We start from the raw sequence: 15,974 nt of genomic DNA on the forward strand, positions 1-15,974 counted from the left end.
CCGTTTCTTCTATTATTCTTATTTTCTCATTTTAAATCTTTTTTGTTCACAGAGTTTCATCATTTGAGCGCGTCTGCTCAAATTTCACTTTTTCAGACCCGGCGGGGCCTGTTCGGGGCACTTTTTGAGATTTCTATAAAAGGGGGATGAGATATTTTATTTTTTCATCTTCCCCACTCTCTTGCACGAACTGAACCTTCCATGGCAGCCCAAGGGAGGCTGCCACCTTCTCTCTCCTCATTTGAACTTCATTTCTTTGTCAGAACATAGTAGGGCCTTTGCGTTTTGTGTTCGTGTTGACTACGCGCTTCTTTCACCCTTATTAGAACCCATTTCTGGCCAAATTTTGAGTTTGGTTTTGAAGTCAAGTTATGACTTCATGGGTCCTCTTTGGAGTTTATCGTTCATTGCGTTGTCCTCAATGAAACCCCGAAGTATTGTCGGATTCGGAGCCGTTTCGTTTTGATGGCTTTTGAGATTTTCATCTCAAATTGAGGTAGGGGGTGTCTTAGGTTTATATTATTGTTGTATTAATTGTTTTATAAGCATATACAACTTGTGAGCATACCTTGTTCAAGTTTTTAGAATTTAATTTAATTATTTTCTTTGTTTAAGATTTAATTCTCATGATGCTAGGCAACTTAGAATTAAATTGTGGCATGCTAGAAATTTAGGCTTTGGTATGGTGGTTGATATATATTAAATTGGGGTTATTTGAATAAGAATTGCAAATTTTATTTAATATTTATCTTTTGTGAAAGTTTAATTCACCTAGTTGTTTCAAGTATGGAATCAACTTGTAATGTGATATTAAAGTAGGCCTTGGTGAGTTCTTTAACATATATTAAATTGAGGACATTTAGATATGTTTAAAAATCTAGAGAAAAATTAATTAATGAGCTTAATTAATTTTATTTTAAGTGTGTTGGTCACTTAAATTGATATTGGAGGTAATAGGTTGATAATCCCTTGAAATGTGGTCTGTTTAATCACCTTGTGAGCATGTTACTACTTTGATGTAGAATTAGTACTTGAGACATCTTGAAATGTTAATTGGACTTAGCATGATATAGAATATCATTGACTTGCATAGCTTGTTTAGATATATCTTGTGTAGGTATATAGATTGTTTGAATATTACAATTTTTTACCTTGGAAGCTAGTTGCTAAATTGGGACTTATTTAGTACTTGTGGCTTAGTGTGGTAATGTGGTTCAATTGTTGTAAAATATTATTGTTTTGGTGTATAAATTGCATATTGGAGGCTTGACATGTCATATGCTATCTAGACTTGAATTCTAGGATATGGTTTGTGTGGATTCAACCTTATTTGTGTATGGAAGATGGCTTTATGCATTAGTGGATTTGGTATAAGTTTGGTCTAACTTATTGATTTTTGTATAAGTTTTGGACTTATTGATTTTGGAAAGCTTGTAAAGACATATTTCACGTGATGGTTAGGGTTTGGCTCTAGTACGGAGACAAGAGTCTTCTAAGTCATAAGTGCACACTAGGTAGTATCTTGTGGGTCGTAATTGCCCGGAATAACTTATGCATGTGCGCACTACGTAGTGCTTTGTGGGTCGTAATTACCCGAAAACACTTGCTTGGTCTAATGACCACATGTCCTAGTCTTTCTACTTTGATTTCGCATTCAATTTCAAGTTATTAATTATGGATTACTTGTAGCTTAAGAATTAATGCTTACTTTGGATATTTGAATCTTACTTAGTATACTTGAAACTGTATGCTTGTTTTGTGTATTTAGATCTCATATAGTGTGCTTGAACTTGTATGCTTGCTCTGTGAGTTTAGATTTCATTTAGTATGCTTGTGCCGTGTATACTTGTTTTAGGCGTATCTCTCTTAGCTTAGTATACTTGTGTCGGTATACTTGATTTACGAGATTTTCATATAAAATGCAAACTTGTGTAAATATGTTTAGACATTGCATGACTTGTCTTAATGTGGTTTAGTATACTTAGAAATGTAAGCTTGTATGTTGTATAACATGTTTAACATTGTTTAGTATACTTGAGCATGTATACTTGTATACCATTGTTCACTTTAAATTGCATGAGTAGCTTAGGATGATCCCTGAGTCTCATTTGACATAGACGTTAGGTGGCATGAGCCCCTTTGACATGTTTCACCTTAAGGTGATATAATTGTAAAACATTAGGTCGATGCATGCTCATCTCCTACGAGTAGCTTTATGTTACTTACCCACGTAGTGAGGACATTTTTCAGGTACCGGGATCAAGATTTGGGATTCACATCATGCTTGGATGATTTGTAGACTTGAAGTTCTCATTTCTTGTAAATGTTGGCTTGAAATGCCATTTATAGCTTTATATGTCAAAATGTGTAAATTTGATTCTATTTTTGTAATGTGTACATAAGTACACTCTTTACAATGTATTTGACAAGTATGAGATGAGGCCATAGGCCAATGACATCTAATTTGTATCCTATGTAACTTTTAACTTCATGAAATATTATGAAAATATTGAAAAATGCCGAGTCATTGCTTCACTATGCTTGCATCGAGTGTGGGAATTCCATTTTTATTCTTTCATAGGGTCTCATTAATCATGTATGAAGTGTGGCCAAGGGCCAAACGGTAATTTGAAATCATTTGTTAATTTTGGTTTTCAAATTTTCCTTTTTTTGTTTATCTTTGCCTTTTTGCCCGTTGGGGGGTCAAATTTTGCATCGGTGGTATTTTTAAGGCATGGACCATTGTAACACGTCCTAATAGGTAAGTTACGTTTGCGTGCATGATCGTTTTCAAGAAAAACCTCTTCCTTGGCAATTTGAGCCTCCTAGGAACTCATTTTGAGGTTTTGTTGCATAATCTGATCTAAGGGTATTCTAGACCTTTTACATCAGTTTTATTTTCTTCTTCTAACATGGTCGATTAGAAAACGTGATTTTAGGGAGGGTTTCTTCTTCGTGTTTTTCCAGAAAACATCGTCTTGGCACCGGAAATCCCTCGTGAAGTTTCAGCTTCCAGTTTTCATTTTAGCAGCTTTTTAGCTCTTTTGACCAAATTTCTTGGGAGGGCATTTTGGCCATTTTCTAGTGAGTTTTTTTTTTTTTTTTTTTTTTTTTAATTCTCAAAAGTCACGTAGAAAACTCAATTTTTAGGGGGGTTTCTTCTTTGTGTTTTTGCAAAAAAATTCATCTAAGCCTCCAAATTCAGCCTCTGTTCCGGATTTTTCTGAAAAAAAACCGCACAGCAGCTTTATGGGCTGCTGCCAGCCATGTGCGCACCCAGTGTGCGTGCGGCGTGCATGGGCACGCACATGGGCGTGCGCATGGGGCTGTCATGGCCCCTCATCCGGCCGCCGCGATGTCAATTCTTCTTTTGGGCTTTTCTCTTTCATTCGGACTCCGATTCAAGTGAATTTTTTTTTAAACTTGACTAATTTTTCGATGTGTTTCCAACGGTGTACTCGGTTGCACCTAGTTCTTCCTAGATAATTACTGATTTACCCTTTTTGCCTTAAGTGCTCGTTTTTCTTCGTCATGCCGTTTCTCCTTCGTCCGGACTCCGAATCATGTGATTCTTGAGTCCATCTTGATTAGTTGTTTGTTGTCTTTCCAGCGGTGTGCTCGGTGGCACCCGAATCTTCAGTTTTTAGAAATGACTATTTTGCCCCTGGGGGCTTATTTGTTATATTTTTGATCTTTTGCTTCCACATCAGTTCTTGTTGAGTTCCACAGCCTCATTGAAGGTCATTTTGACTTCTTAGAGTCTTGTTTTCTGTTTTCGCTTCCGCATTCGGATCCGTTATCGGATCATCCTTTCGGTTCATCACTGACGCATTGGCCTAAAAACCAGGGCCGTCACAGATCACCTCAGCTTGTAATTCTGGCTCTAACAATGCACTGATGTAGGTTTGTGACGGCCCTGGCTTTTAAGCCAGTGCGTCCTAATATAAATCTAACATAAATCCAATGATGAATCCATAATGCAGAAACAAAAGTTGTAACAATGGTCTCTAGGAATACTACACATTTATAAAACACCAATGTCATCCTCAATGAGGTCACGAAACCCAATGAAAACGAATGCGAAAATGACATCTCAAAAACGGACAAGAATGAACCTAGGGGCAAAATGGCCATCTCTAAAAATATAGATTTAGATACTACTGAGCACACCACTGGAGAGACAATAAAAAAAAAACCAATCAAGATGGACTTAAGAATTGCATGATTCAGAATCCGAACAAAGGAGAAATGGCAAAACAACGAAAAACGGATATACAAAGCAAAAAGGGTAAACTGGTAATTATTCAGAAAGATCCAAGTGCAACTGAAAACACCGTTGGAAAGACAGCAAAAAAGTAGTCAATTTAAAAAAAAAATTCACTCGATTTGGAGTCCGGACGAGGGAGAAAGGTCAAAAACAAGAAGAGGGTCACGACAGCTACAGTGCTGCCGACCCACTGCTGTTGCAACTGAGAGTAAAAATGGGTATCTAAACGGACTTTTTTGGAAAAACTCAAAGAAGAAACCACCTCTGAAATCGAGTTTTCTACTCGGTCTCATAAACGGAAACAAAAAAAATGCATTGTAAAATGCCCAGAATGCTGCCAAGAAATTCAGGTCAAGAGGGTGAAAATCAGTCCTAGCTACTGCCCAAGAAAAGGAAATGGGGCTTCGGGAGGTTTTTAAATTGCCTAAATTGAAAATACAATCTTAAAATACAGCCACAAGACCCTCGAAAGTGTGACGACCTTGGTTTTTAGGCCAGCGTGTCCTGTGATGAACCGTAAGGATGATCCGATAACGGATCCGAATGCGGAAGAGAAAACAGAAAACAAGACTCTAAGAAGTTAAAGTGACCTTCCATGAGGTCGTGGAACTCAACAAGAACTGATGCGGAAGCAAAAGATCAAAAATATGACAAATAAGCCCCCAGGGGCAAAATAGTCATTTCTGAAAACTGTAGATTCGGGTACCACCGAGTACACTGCTGGAAGGAAAACAAAAAACTAATCAAGATGGACTCAAGAATTGCATGATTCGGAGTCCGAACGAAGGAGAAACGGCATGACGAAGAAAAACGAGCACTTAAAGCAAAAAGGGTAAAATGGTAATTATCCAGGAAGAACCAGGTGCAACTGAGCACACCGTTGAAAAGATAGTGAAAATTTAGTCAAGTTCAAAAAAAAATTCACTTGAATTGGAGTCCGGACGAAGGAGAAAAGCCCAAAAGAAGAATTGACGTCGTGGCGGCCCGACGAGGGGCCATGGCGCACACGGCGCCCATGCGCGAGCCCACCGGCGTGCATGCCGGCGCCCAAAGACATGGCTGGTGGCAGCCCTTGGCTGCTGCTACATATTTTTTTGATCTGCCCAGAATTGAGGCTAGAAACGGAGGTCAAGACGAGTTTTTCTAGAAAAACACGAAGAAGAAACCCCCCCTAAAATCGAGTTTTCTACCCAACAACGCGGACGGAATAGAAAAAAACTCACTGTGAAATCCCGAAAATGCCCCTAGAACATAACTGAAGAAGAGGGTCAAAAGGCTGCTAAATCAAAACTGGAAGCTGAAACCTCACGAGGGATTTCCGGTACCAAGACGACATTTTCTGGAAAAACACAAAAAAGAAACCCCCCCTAAAATCACGTTTTCTAAGCGACCATTTCAAAATAAGGAAATAAAAATGAGGGGAAAGGTCCATAATGCCCCTAGATCAGAATATGCAAAAAAAATGCGAAATAAATTCACAAGAGGATCAAAACACAACCGATGAGGTTTTGCCCGGAAACGACTATGCACGCAAACGTAACTTACCTATTTAGACGCGCTACAATGGTCCATGGCTTAAAAATATAGCCGATGCAAAATCCGACCCCCCAACGGGCAAAAAGGCAAAAATGGACCTGGAATGGAAAACATGGAATCCAAAAATGCAAAATGGAGTCAAATGACCATTTGGCCTTTGGTCACACTTCATACAAGATTAATAAGACCCTATGAAATAATGAAAATGGAATTCCCACACCCGATGCAACCATGGTGAAGCAATGAGTTGCGATTTTTCAAGGTTTTCATAATATTTCATGAAGTTAAAAAGTTGTATAGAATACAATACACATGTCATTGGCCTCCGGCCTCATCTCATACATGTCAAACACATTGAAGGGAGTGCACTTATGTACACATTACATACATGGAATCAAACATACATATTTTGACATATAAGTCTACAAAATGACATTTCATGCTAACATTTGCATGAAATGGAAACTTGAAAGCTACTCGACATCCAAGGAATGCTAGGCTTCACGAATCAAGTCTTCGTACCTGAAATATGCCCCATTATCGTAGGGGTGAGTAACATAAAGCTACTCGTAGGAGATGAGCATGCATCGACCTAGCATTTTACAAATTTATCACCTTAAGGTGAAACATGTTAAAGAGGCTCATGCCACCTAACGTCTATGACCAAGTGAAACTCGGGGAGCATCCTAAGCTACCTTAGAGTCTAAGCAACAAGAATCATGATATACATACGTGTATGAAACGAATCATGGTTGGGATAATCTAAAGAACACGGCAAGAAGAATGCTTGAGCATATATTAACATGAATTGCATTTTCAATACAATTGAACAAGGTCTAGAGTAATCCATACAACATAACAAAAGCATATTTGAATACAAGTTAACAAGAATCACATTATCCATGCAATTCAACAACAAAAGAGCATGTTACACAATGCAACAAGGTTTAAGTTCTCAAAGCCATCAACTTAGAATCTAAAGCACAAAATAACAGTAGTGGTTCATGCCACTTAACGTCTATGTTATAAATGAATCAATAGGATCAATCCTAAGCTTTATTAGAACGTCAAAACACGATTTTCAATATCGATACAATTTAACCAACATTGGAACTTCCAATACAACGCATAAAGCACAATTTTGCAAAGTTAACATCCTGTGACTTAAAATGGAACGACAAATAAGAAACAACAAGTTACAACATCATCTAGTTATCAACTTGAAAATGAAATGCGAAATCAAACAAAGTGGATACTCGGACGTCACGCCGGATCAGACCGACAACATAGTTACTTTAGGGTTACTAGCCCATGGGTAACCTCCCTATGTGCGCACTAGACCATATAGAGGGACTATCCCCCGTACTAGAACCACGTCCTAGCCATAGTCAAACAACGACATCCCCAAGTTTCCAAAATCAACAAGTTGTGCAACAACGCATATATCAACAAGAATATGCAAGATAATCAACTATCTACTAAGCACAACCAAATTTGGAAACCTATACAACGCATGCTCTAAGTCCATAACTAATATGATATGATGAATGTCGAATCTTCAGTGTGCGATTCGTTATGCGCTATGCATGAAAGATGTTAAACACGAAGTGTGCATATCATTACACAAGGTAACAATATATTCAATAAGGAAAATATATTATCACGAATACAAACATAGCAACTATGTTTTCCAATGTTCAAAACATAACTAAATGAATATACAACAGGTCTAAGTCCATGATTTTGATATAGAAACAACTTTCAAACACAATTAAATCCATGGCTCAATTCGATAGAATTTAATTAAATAAAAATAATTAAATTCCCTAGATTCTAATTCAATTCCAAATAACCTCAAATTAATACATATTAAAGAACATGGCACGGTCATCACCTATTTCCATTCTAAAACTCAATTAGGTTATTGGAACAACAAAGTAGAACTCTAATTAAATCATGCGAATTTAATTACCAAGGTTCTAAAGCAACTTCAAATGGTCCACAATTAATATATACTAGTAAACAAGTCTTGGCCAATACAAACATCAAGTTAAAACCTTAATTAAGCTAATGGGACCACAAAATAGATTTTAATGAATTCTTTAAATTAAAATCTCTAGATTTTCAAACTTAACCAAATGCTCTCAAATTAACCTATGTTGGAAAACATGCCAAGGACTAATGTAATATCACATTACAAGTTTATTTCATTCAATTTACGACCATGCGAATTAAAGTTTCACTAAAGTTAAATATAAAACAAAAGTTGCAATTCTCATGCAATAAATCCCAATTTAATACATGTGACCAACCATACCAAAACTTAATTTTCTAGTATGCCACAATACAATTCCAAGTTGTATATCACCATGAGGATTAAATCTTAAACATGGAATTTAATTAAATAAAATGTTTCAAAACCTCACCAAATATTCTAAATCAAATATATGTGAAGCTATATGGCATGTAGATCAAGAATATTAAGTTGGAATTCAAATAGAGTGAATAGTGCACTCGGGCAATTAATTAATAATTACTAATTTTCAAAACACCTCCAATCACTTTCAAATTCAACTATGTTGGAGAGCATGCTAAGGCCTAATTTAATATGCTAACACATATTGATTTCAAGCTAGTTAAGGCCATGTGAATTAATCTTTCACCTAAGATAAATATTAAATAAAATCTTTAATACTTATTCAAATGTTCCAATTTTAATACACGACAATGAGCATATCAAGGGGCAATATAAAATCATGCTACATGTTTAAACCAGGTCATGAACAACCGGAAAAATTAGATCCCGTACAAGAAAATTAAATAATAAAATCTCTAGATTTTATATTTAATCATGCACACAAGTAGTATAAGCATCACAAGCATGCTATATAACAAGAATTTAAACCTAGAACATCTCGCACCTCGATGTAAGATGAAAATCCCAAAGGCCCACCAAAATAAAAGTGCTCCGAATTCAACGATACCGAGAGGTTTTGTCGGGGACAACACCGTGAACATAACCCCCATCAAAGCCCCATCAAAATCATAACTTGACCTCAAAACCAAACTCAAGAAATGGTCAAAAGTAAATTCTAACAAGGGGGAAAGGTAGAGCACGGCGAGGGGAACAACAAACGTTAAGGCCGAAGACTTTCCATCAAGGAAAAGTGAACCAAAAGAGGAGAGAGAAGATGGCAGCACCCCTTGGGCTGCCATGGGAGCTCCAGGTCGTGCATGAAGAGGGGAGAAGATCAAAAATGAAATATCTCACCCCCCTTTTATAGAAATCTCAAAAAGTGCCCCGAACGGGCCCCGCCGGGTCTGAAAAAGTAAAATTTGAGCAGACGCGCTCAAATGGCAAAACTTTGTGAACAAAAAAGATTCAAAATGATAAAATATGAACAACGGAAGAAATGGCGTCAAAAACTGAGTCCCGATCAAAAAGTAATGCCTAAAACAAGTTTGGCGAAAACCGGGGCCAGAAACCCTGAAACTGGAAAACATCGACCAGGAGGAAATTCCAAGAGTACACAACTTGACGAAATGTCAAAATGAATCCCGTAGAGAATCCAAGCTCAAAACAAGACATTTTGCAATAACTTTCATTAATTACACAATGGCCCCTCCAAAAAGTGAAAACTGCACTTATGGCCTAGAATGAAAATATCTTCCAAAAGTTTTTTCTTAAAAACCCCTAAAATAAAATATCTTCAAAAGATATTTATGAAAAACACCCCAAGAAAAGAAAATAATTTCAAAGAACTTTGCATCCATGCCCCTATGGACACCGGGAGCAACCAGAGTACTTTCTTGCAAAAGTGAAGATACGTATTTCGTGGAAACCACGCAAGATCAAGATATATGAAGTCAAAAACTAACTCCGAGCATCAGAAGTGAGGTTGTGCCAAAAACTGACAAACGGAGATAAGACAGAATAGGGAAAAGGACGAAATGGCGCATAGTGTCGAAAAACGAAAAATGTGAAAATGACTCGATCCTCAAGGGAAGTTGTCAATCCACAGAAAAGAGTCTCAGGAACCAATTCCGAGCACTTGAGATGACACTAAGCGACACGAAACAGAGCTCAGAAAAGAAAATTAAACGAAAAAAATTCATTCGTAAAATTTCAGAGAAAAAGAAAGGAAGGCAAATGACCGGGTCGCTACAGAAAGTTTTGGATCGGTCATCACACTTTTCAAAAATAAGTCGATGAATAGTACCAAGTACACTTGTATTAAAAATCAACAAAAACCTGGCAGCAAGGATTTTTCGAAAAAAAATGAGTTTTTGAGGGCCAAGATGATATTTTATGAAAAAACACAAAGAAGAAACCCCCTCCGAAATCGAGTTTTATACCTGATCTAATGGACAAAAATGAAACAAATTGTGACGACCCTGGTTTTTTGGCCAGCGTGTCCTGTGATGAACCGTAAGGATGATCCGATAACGGATCCGAATGCGAAAGCGAAAACAGAAAACAAGACTCTAAGAAGTCAAAGTGACCTTCCAAGAGGTTATGGAACTCAACAAGAACTGATGCGGAAGCAAAAGATCGAAAATATGACAAATAAGCCCCCAGGGGCAAAATAGTCATTTCTGAAAACTGTAGATTCGGGTGCCACCGAGCACACCGCTGGAAGGACAACAAAAAACTAATCAAGATGGACTCAAGAATCGCATGATTCGGAGTCCGAACGAAGGAGAAACGGCATGACGAAGAAAAACGAGCACTTAAAGCAAAAAGGGTAAAATGGTAATTATCCAAGAAGAACCAGGTGCAACCGAGCACACTGTTGGAAAGACAGCGAAAAATTAGTCAAGTTCAAAAAAAAATTCACTTGAATCGGAGTCCCGATGAAGGAGAAAAGCCCAAAAGAAGAATTGACATCGCGGTGGCCCAACGAGGGGCCATGGCGCACAAGGCGCCCATGCGCGAGCCCACCGGCGCCCAAAGACATGGCTGGTGGCAGCCCTTGGCTGCTGCTACATTTTTTTTGATCTGCCCAGAACTAAGGCTTGAAACGGAGGTCAAGACGAGTTTTTCTGGAAAAACACGAAGAAGAAACCCCCCCCTAAAATCATGTTTTCTATTTAACCATGTCAAAAGAAGAAAATAAAACTGATGTGAATGGTCCATAATGCCCCTAGATCAGAATATGCAAAAAAAATGCGAAATGAATTCACAAGAGGCTCAAAACACAATCGATAAGGTTTTGCCCGGAAACGACCATGCACGCAAACGTAACTTACCTATTTAGACGCACTACAATGGTCCATGGCTTAAAAATATAGCCGATGCAAAATCCGACCCCCCAACGGGCAAAAAGGCAAAAATGGACTTGGAATGGAAAACATGGAATCCAAAAATGCAAAACGGGATCAAATGACCGTTTGGCCCTTGGCCACACTTCATACAAGATTAATAAGACCCTATGAAAGAATGAAAATGGAATTCCCACACCTGATACAACCATGGTGAAGCAATGACTTGCGATTTTTCAAGGTTTTCATAATATTTCATGAAGTTAAAAAGTTGTATAAAATACAGTACACATGTCATTGGCCTCTGGCCTCATCTCATACATATCAAATACATTGAAAGGAGTGTACTTAAGTACACATTACATACATGGAATCAAATATACATATTTTGACATATAAGTCTACAAAATGACATTTCATGCTAACATTTGCATGAAATGGAAACTTGAAAGCTACACGACATACAAGGAATGCTAGGCTTCACGAACCAAGTCTTCGTACCTGAAATATGCCCCAGTATCGTAGGGGTGAGTAACATAAAGCTACTTGTAGGAGATGAGCATGCATCGACGTAGCATTTTACAAATTTATCACCTTAAGGTGAAACATGTTAAAGAGGCTCATGCCACCTAACGTCTATGTCCAAGTGAGACTCAGGGAGCATCTTAAGCTACTTTAGAGTCTAAGCAACAAGAATCATGATATACATACGTGTATGAAATGAATCATGGTTGGGATAATCTAAAGAACACGACAAGAAGAATGCTCGAGCATATATTAACATGAATTGCATTTTCAATACAATTGAACTAGGTCTAGAGTAATCCATACAACATGACAAAAGCATATTTGAATACAAATTAACAAGAATCACATTATCCATGCAATTCAACAACAAAAGAGCATGTTATACAATGCAACAAGGTTTAAGTTCTCAAAGCCATCAACTTAGAATCTAAAGCACAAAATAACAGTAGTGATTCATGCCACCTAACATCTATGTTATAAATGAATCAATAGGATCAATCCTAAGCTTTATTAGAACGTTAAAACACGATTTTCAATATCGATGCAATTTAACCAACATTGGAACTTCCAATACAACGCATAAAGCATAATTTCGCAAAGTTAACATCCTGTAACTTAAAATGGAACGACAAATAAGAAACAACAAGTTACAACATCATCTAGTCATCAACTTGAAAATGAAATGCGAAATCAAACAAAGTGGATACTCGGACGTCACGCCGGATCAGACCGACAACATAGTTACTTTAGGGTTACTAGCCCATGGGTAACCTCCCTATGTGCGCACTAGACCATATAGAGGGACTATCCCCCGTACTAGAACAACGTCCTAGCCATAGTCAAACAACGACATCCCCAAGTTTCCAAAATCAACAAGTTGTGCAACAACGCATATATCAACAGGAATATGCAAGATAATCAACTATCTACCAAGCACAACCAAATTTGGAAACCTATACAATACATGCTCTAAATCCACAACTAATATGATATGATGAATGTCGAATCTTCAGTGTGCGATTCGTTACACGCTCTGCACGAGAGATGTTAAACACGAAGTGTGCAAATCATTACACAAGGTAACAATATATTCAATAAGGAAAACATATTATCACGAATACAAACATAGCAACTGTGTTATCCAATGTTCAAAACATAACCAAATGACTATACAACAAGTCTAAGTCCATGATTTGAATATAGAAACCACTTCTAAAACACAACTAGATCATGGAGCAAATTGAAAGAATTTAAATAGATAAACACAATTAAATTCTCTAGATTCCGATTCAATTCCAAATAACCTCAATTTAATACATGTTAAAGGACATGGTATGGTCATCACCTATATCCATTCTAAAACTCAATTGGGTTGTTGGAACAACAAAGTAGAACTTTAATTAAATCATGCTAATTTAATTACCAAGGTTCTAAAACAACTTCTAATAGTCCCAAATTAATATATACCAGTAAACAAGTCATGGCCAGTACAAATATCAAGTTAAAACCTTAATTAAGCTAATGGGACCACAAAATAGATTTTAATTAATTTCTTTTAATTAAAATCTCTAGATTTTTAAACTTAACCAAATGCTCTCAATTTAACATATCTTAGAGAACATGCCAAGGACTAATGTAATATCTCATTACAAGCTTATTTAATTCAATTTAAGACCATGTGAATTAAACTTTCACCAAAGTTAAATATAAAACAAAAGTTGCAATTCTCATGCAATAAATCCCAATTTAATACATGTGAACAACCATACCAAAACTTAATTGTCTAGTATGCCACAATACAATTCCAAGTTGTATATCACCATGAGGATTAAATCTTAAATATGGAATTTAATTAAACAAAAGGTTTCAAAACCTAACCGAATATTCTAAATCAAATATATGTGAAGCTATATGGCATGTAAATCAAGAATATCAAGTCAGAATTTAAATAGAGTGAATAGTGCACTCGGGGCAAATTAATTAATTAAATTAATTAATAATTACTAATTTTCAAAACACCTCCAATCACTTTCAAATTCAACTATGTTGGAGAGCATGCTAAGGCCTAATTTAATATGCTAACACATATTGATTTTAAGCTAATTAAGGCCATGTGAATTAATCTTTCACCTAAGATAAATATTAAATAAAATCTTTAATACTTATTCAAATGTTCCAATTTTAATACACGACAATGAGCATATCATGGGGCAATATAAAATCATGCTACATGTTTAAACTAAGTCATGAGCAACCGGGAAAATTAGATCCCGTACAAGAAAAATAAATAATAAAATCTCTAGATTTTATATTTAATCTTGCAGACAAGTAGTATAAGCATCACAAGCATGCTATATGACAAAAATTTAAACCTAGAACATCTCCTACCTCAATTTGAGATGAAAATCCCAAAGGCCCACCAAAATGGAATGGCTCCGAGTCCGACGAAACTACTAGGTTTTGTCGGGGACAATGCCGTGAACATAACCCCCATGAAAGCCCCATCAAAATCAAAAAGTGCCCCGAACGGGCCCCGCCGGGTCCGAAAAAGTAAAATTTGAGCAGACGTGCTCAAATGGAAAAACATTGTGAACAAAAAAGATTTAAAATGATAAAATATGAACAACGGAAGAAATGGCGTCAAAAACCGAGTCCCGAGCAGAAAGTTATGTCTAAAACAAGTTTGGCGAAAACTGGGGCCAGAAATTCTGAAACTGGAAAACATCGACCAGGAGGAAATTCCAAGAGTACACAACTCAACGAAATGTGAAAATGAATCCCGTACGAGGATCCAGGCTCAAAACAAGATATTTTGCAATAACTTTCATTAATTGCACAATGGCCCCTCCAAAAAGTGAAAACTGCACTTATGGCCCAGAATGAAAATATCTTCCAAAAATATTTTCTTAAAAACCCCTTAAATAAAATATCTTCAAAATATATTTACGAAAAACACCCCAAGAAAAGAAAATAATTTCAAAGAACTTTGCATCCATGCCCCTATGGACACCGGGAGCAACATGAGTACTTTCTTGCAAAAGTAAAGATACGTATTTCGTGGAAACCACTCAAGATGAAGGCACGTGAAGTCAAAAACCAACTCCGAGCATGAGAAGTGAGGTTGTGCCAAAAACTAACAAATGGAGATAAGACAGAATAGGGAAAAGGACGAAATAGCACATAGTGTCGAAAAACGAAAAATGTGAAAATAACTCAGTCCTTAAATGAAGTTGTCAATCCACGGAAAAGAGTCTCAGGAACCAATTCGGAGCACTCAAGATGACACTAAGCGACACGAAATAGAGCTCAGAAAAGAAAATTAAACGAAAAAAATTCATTCGTAAAATTTTAAGAAAAATGAAAGGAAGGCAAATGACCGGGTCGTTACAACCTACCCTCCTTAAAGGAATTTCGTCCCCGAAATTAGGAACATACCAGAGAGAACAGAATAATGACTGAACAATAGGTCAAATCAAAGGACAACACACAACGTACTGAAGGACAAATCCTGAAGTCTAAAGATCAACTGAAGGAACGCGAAACCATGAACTGAGACAACCCCTCATAAGAACTGGCACGTTAACTTAACGTTAACCACCGAGAGAATCCCAAGACAAAGGAACGTTAAATCACGATGAAAGGAGAGAGTGACAAGGCAGTACGAACAGCAACCAGAACCCGCCCACACTTACTCGTCAGCAAGGTAGCATGACGGTATAAGGCACTAGTCCTTAACATAGCCCAAACCAGGTCAACTCTGAGAAACCTATTGATACGGATGACATCAATGTCGAAAATTATCATTACCAAAAGCACCGCGGGAACCAGGCATCTGTGAGAGTTGGGGTAGCTAATCCCAAAACTCTGACAACAATGACACTGGCACCATTACGCTAAAGGCCTTAGATCTAGAAGCCACGATGAAAGGGAATGAAACGGTACCTCCCTGGCCCACGTCTCACCCCACTAGAAAATGACTGCGATTCTACGCTCACATGAGCCTCACTCGCATCAACCGAAAGAACAGACAAGAAGATTCCCTACATGGGTCCCTACGGAATGAATTCCTCCTATCCAAGGAAGAAACTCGTGAAACAAGAACGCATCCAAGGGATACGACAAATCCTAAGAGACAATGCAAAAACCTGACATAAAGTAAACAAGTAGCATGCAACATAGCATAACTATCTACTCACATAAGTAGTAAACAAGTTGCCACATAAGCAAATAGGCATGTTATCAAATCAAACATGTTATCAAGAAGCACGCAGACATGTTATCACACCAGAACATGATAGTGACACAGAACATGTTATCAAGAAGCATATATACACAAAAGCATGCTCAACCAATGACGGATGTCTCAAAACACCTGAACATG

Source organism: Cornus florida, unplaced genomic scaffold (genome assembly GCF_030987335.1).
Source record: "Cornus florida cultivar Cherokee Brave unplaced genomic scaffold, ASM3098733v1 CherokeeBrave_3.0.0_Hap2_Chr06, whole genome shotgun sequence".
Lineage (NCBI taxonomy): Eukaryota > Viridiplantae > Streptophyta > Magnoliopsida > Cornales > Cornaceae > Cornus > Cornus florida.